The sequence below is a fragment of the Humulus lupulus genome, chromosome 6 (genome assembly GCF_963169125.1).
Source record: "Humulus lupulus chromosome 6, drHumLupu1.1, whole genome shotgun sequence".
NCBI lineage: Eukaryota > Viridiplantae > Streptophyta > Magnoliopsida > Rosales > Cannabaceae > Humulus > Humulus lupulus.
Window position 1 is genome coordinate 212,594,457 of NC_084798.1, and position 9,015 is coordinate 212,603,471.

Here is a 9,015-nt window from a genome sequence, read left to right on the forward strand (position 1 = left end):
AAAGTATTATCATTGTCGATTGGCCTAACAATATGACTTGATCATATCATCAATTATATGAATCTTCTAACCTTATATTTTGGGTTGGAAAATTCTTGTGTCTGAATGCTAATTTGGACAAGTATTATGTGGTGTAGAAGTAATGAAATTGACCTTTACATACATTTTAAATGTCCAAAGGACTTTCCAACGTTATTTCCATGGTGCACCATTGTTGCATATATATATATTCACTTTAAAGATTTCACTATTTACTAATTGTTATGAAAAATATACACCCAGAAATTACAAAATTTGAAAATTTTCGAAAAATATGGTTCATGTGGTGAACTAGGTTCGTGATTGGTTTGCTGAGTCAACTGAGTGAGTTGCTCAGGCAAATCATGCTTTCTTGAAATATGCATATTTTGTGATTGTCTTTGATTTTATATAATAAATTTGATAGCTGTGAAGTTTTTTGATTAGTTCTTGAAAATGTATATTTAATGTTCTTAAGCATTAAAATAATTAAGTTTTAATCAATATTTTTATGAAATTAATGTAATATATTTTATTATTGAAAATATTTGATTTGATTTTGAATTTATGTTTATTTTGCATAAATAATAATGCATTGTGGAAAATATAAAGAAAGAAATTAAAAAGAAATAAAGATGCAAGCTTTGAAAGAGAAATTGGTATTTTTGAAAATTAAAAACCCACAGAAAAATTACATTTTTAGGGAAAGAATCCAAAAAAATAGAAGTGGCATTTGTACAATAGATCCCCATATTCATATTTAAGGCCAGTGTGACATGAATTTCAAAACTTAGAGTTGTTTTATTATTTAATGCTTTTAAAAAAAAAAATTAACTTTTTTTTAAAAAGCTCTTAAATGATTTAGTGGTGTATTTCTAAAATCACAGTAAATTATATTTTCTATCAAAACTAAATGGGTTTTTTACATAATTCATTACAATATTATTTTTAATTACTATATTAATATCAATTAATATATTTTCATTTATATATACAAATCTTAACCAATTTTTTATTTTATTTACTAAAATTATTTTTATTGTTTCTTATACAAATATTATATAATTAATTGAGAAGCGTGATATTAGGGTATGTATTTAAAATTTTTTCTCTTTTTGGTTTATTTCAAAAAAATTATGAACCTCTGCCATAAAGTACCTGTTATATACATTTTCCCAAATTAAAAATCAAAACCCCAAACCTCTTCTTCTCTTCATTCCCAACCGAAAACTCATACACTCAAACCAATTTATATTCTTCATCTTCCAAACCGATGGTCTCAGCGAGGAGCGTCGGTGATACTCTTTCCATAGACTCGCCGGAGAAGGAAGAAGAGATGGAGGTTGAGTCTGAACCCAAGGAGACTTGCCATTGATACTCTTTAACGTGACTGTTTCTTTATTTTTATAAACTCAATAGTATATTTTTATTTTAAATTTAATATCTTGGTTATTATTAATAGTAATTTTGTTTATTTTTATGTTTATGCTCATGATGTCATTTTTAATTTTTTGGATTGTTTTGTATGTTAATTTATTTTTTCTTTTTATGAATATAAACTTATGTTTATATTTATTTTTATGAATATTTTTTGCTATGAATATACCGCTAAATTTATGTTTATTTTTTGGAAAACATTATTTATTTTGTCAATGTTGAATGAATATATTGTACTTTAAAAAGATTTGTTTATTTTTTAATTGTTATTTTTTGCTTTAAATTGGTAGATGTGGTAAATATACACAGTTGTCATATTTGTTTATTATGTTTTAATAAAATAAACAGTATTGTATATGTTAGACAATAACGCTATTGTTAAACACTATTTTCATTTATTTTTATCATGGTATAGTAAAATAAACAAAAATATTTTAGTTAGACGGGTAGATTGTAATTATACATAGTAATTTTTTTTAAATCTTTATCGATAAAATAAAAATAAAATAATACATTAGAATAACATGTTATAGTTATATAAACATTTTGTTAATTTATTGTTCAATGTGTACTTTTATATTAAATACTTTTATGTTTATTTTTTTCACTATATTAGTTTATCAATTTATAGTAGTTTTTCTGAAGATGGTTATTCAAATATTTCACTAATTACCGCCAGTTAATTGTGGTATCTCATTTAATTGAGATAATAATTTGAATATTATATAATTACTATTAGATTTATAAATTGAATTCATATAATATTAAATATGGGAAGTTATATATATATATAAAACAAATTAGGAAAGTGGCTTAATTGGTGGGATTGTGTTTGTATAATTATGTTTAATAAAATGGTATATATTGTATATAATCTTGTAAATAATATATGTGATATTATTATAGTAAATTCTTTACATTTGTTGTATATAAGTGAAAAAAGCTCAAACTAAATCAATATATGTTTTTGTTGGTTATGGTTCTTTTAAAAGTTTTAAATGTAATTTTTTTTTCCTTTATTGGGATAGTATTTTTTTTTTCCTTTTTGATATGCATGAAAATGAAATATAAATCTTTTCGAAAAAGAAATATAAAAAAATTCGTTAAATAAAAAAGAAAACAAATTTTTTAACGTAAATGGTGATTATTTACTTACTCATATCACGAGAACCTCTTAACAAGAGTAAAACGATATAAATTGTTATGTTATTTTATATAATATAATGTTAGATTAAATAATATGATAAAATGTGATTTGTCGCACAAATATGATTTGTAACATAAAATGGCTGTTACAAAATTAGACATATGTGTGTGTCCAAGTGTAACATATTTGGAGTTACAAAATCAGTTACAAATTTGTTGTAACTCCCAAATATTACCCAATAATGTGTAGATTGAGAGTTACACATTTTGTTTGAATTTCACAAAGCCTTAAGGTGATATAGCTGTTGAAGATATGATTCTAACTCTCATTATGTGTTGGAGGTTACAAAATAAAGTGGGAAATAGTTTGAGACGTTTTGGAAAAAGTGGAAAATTTGGGAGGCTGAAATAGCACGCTGGTCGCGACCACTAGCATCCCAGACTGCGGCCTGAGAGTCAGGGACTAGCGGCCACGACCGTGAATGTCCCTGGCCGTAGTCAGGTGTGCTGACAGCCAAATCCCAATTTTTTGTTTTTCAATTTTGAACGGTTTTAACATCCCAAGTAACTTCCAAATCTTTATTTTAATTCCATAAACATCTAATTAAACATTGGTAACAACCAAGGGGGTTGGTTGAATTTGAAATTCAAAGGAAGTCTCAAAACTCTATAAATATGAGCATAATATTCACTTGCATGACACACTATTTTCAATCCACAAAGGACTTGGCTGGAAAATACACCAAAATACTTGATAATTCCAGAGAGCTATTTTCAAACTTCAGAGTCCCTTAGTGCTTATAGAATAGGGAGAAATATGTTTTTGGACACTTTGGTGATCCCCACCTCTCTACACTTTGGTTGTGTGAGTGTTAGAGTGTTCTTGTTATTTGTATTTTTTTTTCTATTTACTATTGTTCTTATTTCTTTCTTCATGCTCTTTGTTCTTTATATTTACATGTACTATTTTGCTTTGAGTTTGTAATCTTCTTCTCCTCTACTTCTTCTACATCCCTTCTATTTATTTGTATTTTTAGCAATTGAGTTGTAAATTTATTTTAATCAAACACCTTGTATATTGTATTTGATGCTTAGAGTTGTATCTTGATTTTATATATATTTAATTAAATAATATATTCTCTAACATAAATATTTTGTTTTTCATTAAAAGTTCAAGTTGCCACTCCTACGAATGCTGGTTTGAAGCTCTCAAACTATGGTAGTGATCCCGTCGAAGATGCCAATTTGTATAGGTCTATTGTTGGTGATTTACAATATGCCACGGTCACACAGCCTGAGATTGCTTATTATGTCAATAAGGTAGCTCAATTTACGCACAATTCACATGCTTCTCACTGGATTGCTGTCAAAAGGATATTGAGATATCTTGCTGGAACACTATTCCATGGTATTCGTATGCAAAGGTCCTTGACTCTGCTGTTTGAATCTTTTAGTGATGCTGATTGGGCTTCAGATCCTTATGATCGCAGGTCCACAACTTGCTTTTGTGTTTATTTTGGAGGAAATCTTATAGCTTGGCAATCTAAGAAGCAAAACATCATATCTCAGTCATCCATAGAAGCTGAGTTTGGAAGCTTAGCCAATGTTGTCACTGAGTTGACTTGGATTCAACCCTTACTCCGTGAGCTTCATGTCCCTCTTCGGGAACCACCAACAGTTTGGTGTGACAATCTAAGCTCGGTTATGCTTGCTGTGAATCCAGTCCTCCACGCTCGAACCAAGCACATAGAAATTGATCTATACTTTGTTAAGGACAAGATGTTGTCGACTGTTTAACCAAGCCCATTTCCTGCAATCATTTCTCAGATTTGAAAGACAAGCTCACTGTGGTTTCCTTATCCACATGGAGTTTGAGGGGCTGTTAAGGAGTTACTGCTGTTAAGTTGTTAGGTTCGTTATTGTTGTAGCTTAAAAACTTCTTTGGTTTTAGTTGTAACTAACTCTATTGATTGTATTTAAGGGGCTGATCCTTCTTTAATCAGCTAAGTCAATACAATACAATTCCTCAATTCATTCTTTCTTTCTCGAGAAATCTAATAATACCACTGAATAATTAATTAAAGATTATTTGAGAAATGATGTTCATACTTTGAAGTTATAAACAGAAGAAAACTGAGATAAACAAGACAAAGTTCAAAAGACCATTTGAGCTAAGAGCAAAACGAATTAGCAGTCAAAGTCCAATTTGGATTTTCCATCGGTCATGAGAAGATACAAAAAGCTGAGATGAGGATGAGTGGGTGTTGACGCCGTTTTTCGTCAACTTAAAATGTAGAGCAATTAAACAATAAAAACTATGGCACAGATGAATAGTAAGGTAGAAAAACAAGAGTTTTTACGTGGTTCAGTAGTTAAATCTGCCTAGTCCACGAGTCTATTTTGTTTAGACTTAGGAGTTTTCTGGTTGCTTCTCAGAGAATAATTGCTCAGAGGTTTCTTCCAGAAAATAGCATTCGATCCTTTACACATGGTGTTTTCTTCTCTATTTATAGAGAAGATCTCATAATTCATTCCCACACATTTCAGGAAGATATTCTGTAAATCAATTTATTTAATGACATTAAATTCCGTAACTCCTATATACAAGGAAACCCCCCCTGAAGATCAGGAAACGAGTAATAGTATCCCTTTAATGTAGAGATGTTACAACAATAAATATCTTTAATTGTGGGAGATGCGTTATATCAGATGACTCATCAAGTCTTCGAGGTCAGCAACCAGCATTATATCAGCCAAGGTTTACAAATAAGTTGCAAATTGTCCTTCTTATTCCAGGACTTACTTGGAGCAAACAAATACCATCGAGGCTGTCACATTTCGAACTCGTATCCCTTTAAGCTCGGGCCACCCAAACTGAAGGCGCCCAACAACGGGTGTATCCCAATGTTAGGTTCTTTCGAGCTTAGAAGCAATCTCGAACTTACATGTCTTCGAGCTTGCCGTCTTGCCTCGAGGGTTTTACAACTGGACCTTAAAAATACGCGTTTTATATATTCCGAGCTCACACTTGACGAGATCAGATTTCGAAGTCATAAGCTCATGTCTCGAAATTTGGGAGTAACAGTTTGCCCCCTCAAAAGTATTAGTTCGAATCCTATGAGAAGGAAACTTTTGAACTACTTTCGTTGGGAACTGTTCCATCAAACATACTCGAGTGTGGACACGCGTCAGCTGGGTATTGCCCATTCAGAGTACTTGAGTACCTTGGAAACCTGCCCACGTCTATCCACCTGCCACGCGGGTTCCTAGTCACTTGATCAGATACGGAATCTGGCCAATGGCCCAGATTAATCCGACCCTTTGCATTCCCTCGGACCTATAAATAAGACTCCAGTCGTCTTCCTCCTCTTTCATTTTTACGTTTATCAGAGGGAAAAAAGGAAAGAAAACCCAGAGACAAACCCAGAAAGAAACTTGCTTTGTTTTTATATGTTCTCCCAGCCAAAGAAGCAAAGAACCATTAGCTTGTTCGAGACCGTAAGAGCGTACTTGCAGCCTCTCCTTCAGTCATCTGTTTCTCTGCAACCACCATCTACAATGTGTAAGTATCTGTTCTTGGCTTCTTTGGATTATATATTTTTTCCTTTTTTATGTGTGTTTCTGCTTCTATTGCACTTTAGTCACTAGAATTGCGTTGGTTCATTCTTTAGTTTAATGTACTAGGACGTTTCGGCTGATTGATATTAGATTTAGGTTTCAACATCACTGGTTCTAAACCTAGTTCATATGTAAGAAGACCCAAATGTGGTCATTTTTCTGGGTTTTCAAATTTCGAAGGACATATCTTGCACACCAAGATATCGGGTACAAAATCTGGGTTTTAAAGAATGCACGATTCTCAAAAATACCACTTTTGAATAACTGCAACCTTTTTTCCCTGATATTTCGAGATTTTCAAAAATTAAATCCACTTTCCTCCCTTTTTTGTGAAATACACGCCCTGACACTAATCAAGTCCCTTTGATCGAGCTCGTTCCATATCCCAAACACATTCGATCTTGAACCATCCAGATCGTTATTCTTGATCCCTTGCGTGCATCGCCCTCACCATTTTTTCTTTCTTGCTAGATGTCACAGAATTCGGAAAGACGGTGAGGGTCGTTGCTTGCAATCCCATATTCGCCAAAAACTCCGAGCCCGGAGTCGTTGTTTTCCCGGAACCAGCGTCTAATTCGCGAGCACGAGCTAGCACGTGAACAAGAAGAAAGGTCATAGAGAAGAAAAGAAAAGTTCTTCGAGAGGCTCTTTACCCAGATTTGGACTCCGAGCCTAGACCAATTCCTCTTGATCCCAGGCTGAAAGTGACAGTCGCGTACAAGTCAGGAGATCTTCGATTCTCGCTGATGGGAGAACCCTTTACTTCGCAGCCAAGGAGGGAATTCTTCGAGGCCGAACACTACTGGAGTTCGGTCATGTCGCTGGGACAGATATCTGACATTCTGGCCCTGCATGGCTTAGGACTGTCAGGCTCGCTGAGGTGCTGAGCTCCGACTTCTCATGAGTGGAGTTGCCGCGGTCCGGGGGATGGAAATCCTGACAGTAAGCTGAGGTATGCAGCTTGGAGCCAGGAGCACATGAAGGCAGGAGCTGTTCTGCCTTTGAAGTCCTTCTTTAAAGGCTTCTTGGACTTTGTTGGGCTGGCTCCCTTCCAGCTCAACATCAATTCTTATAGGGTTCTGTCCGCCCTAAGGTCGCTTTACCACGAGCTGAAGTGGGAAGGACCTTCGCCTGAAGAGATCTTAATCTCTTTTGCTTGAAAAGCAATCCCTCCCGAGCTCGGGGAGGAGACGACTTCTACTATCTTTAGAGCTATCCCAAGGAGCCAAAGATCTTCAGGGACTTACCCAATCACCCACCAGATTTTAAGAAGGCCTTCTTCTGGACGGATGGTCTGGCTCCGTCCCGTTACTATTCGTTCAGGCGAATTCGTAAGCATCCTGAACTTCTCCTTTTTTTTTTCTTTTGCTCAACTTTTGTTTAGGCTCGTGCTTAGTTAAGATGTGTTCATTTTTCCAGCCAACTTCCATCATCCCACTCCCACCAAGGAGATGAGAGAGTACAAGGAGGCTCTGCTCCAACTCCCTTATGGCAGGAGGTCCCTCTCTTATCTCCTGCATGAAGACAAACTCCGAGCATGCGGCCTCCTAGAGAAGGATCAGTCTACATTTGATTGGTCCAATAAGAAGTATGACCGGTGGGAGCTCGTGCCTCTCCCAACTGGCAACCCTCCCCCAAGGAGACATGTGAGGCCACCATCTCTAGCTTGGCGTCATGGGAGTCCGCGATCGGGGAATGAGGCCAACGACGAGGCCTCGAGCTCGGATTCAGATGAGAGAGGTACGGTCATCCTTAGCTTGGATTTGTGGTCTCCCTCACTACTAAAGCATAAGCCAGATAGATTAGTCTTATGTGAGGACGATAGGGACCATTTCTATATATGGTCTTGGGTAGATGAGAGGGTACATAGGTGTTATACCCAGATTTCGAGCCATGTTAAATGTGACCTCGAAAGCTGGATTCGCAACGAATGAACTCGTAAAGTTTGAAGTATGCTCCAGGATTAAATATCGAGCCTGCAAGACTGAGAAGACCTCGAATGTGGTGGCCTCGAAACGTTCACGATCTCGAAAGGTAGCTCCTGAGACACATCTATCCTCAGGAATGACCTCGGATCAGGGGCTCCGTGCCTGACGCGTGTACGATCTCGAAAGCCATGTGGCCTCGGGAGATGTCGTTAGCTCGAACGATGGTGAGAGACTTGGGAGAATGAGACCTTGGAGATATATGATAATAACCTTGAACATCTACAAGTGTTGTCCATAAGAGACGCAGTTCGCATTTATTACTGTAAATCCCCTAAAATCGTGGGATATTATTTGATTAGTTATACGCCCCCTGGTCTTCAGGGGCGTTTCCTTTTATATCTGATTGCAGGCATTTAAAGCCATTTAATTTATTTACACAAAAAGAGTAACTACCCAAAATATGTGGGATAGTATTCTGCAACATTCTCTATAAATAGAGAGGTCATGCACCATTGTAAAGGACCGATTTTCTGCATCTTGAGAGAAAACTCTGAAGAATTCATGCTTAAGAATTTTCAAAGATAATCTTGAGTTTAATAACAAATACTGGTAGACTAGGCAGATTTAACTGCTGAACCACGTAAAAATCATGTGTTGTATTGTTATATTTTAATTGGCCATTACTAGTTATTGTTTACGTGCTCTTCTTTCACTGTTGACGAAAAACAGCATCAACAGTTTGGTGCTTTCATTGAGAGCCTTAAGCATTCATCCCTGAAAAAGTCATGGCCACCAACAATCAGAACACACCTGAAGAGAATTATCCAAGACGTCGTGGGAAACAGCCAATGGAAAACCCAGACGTTGA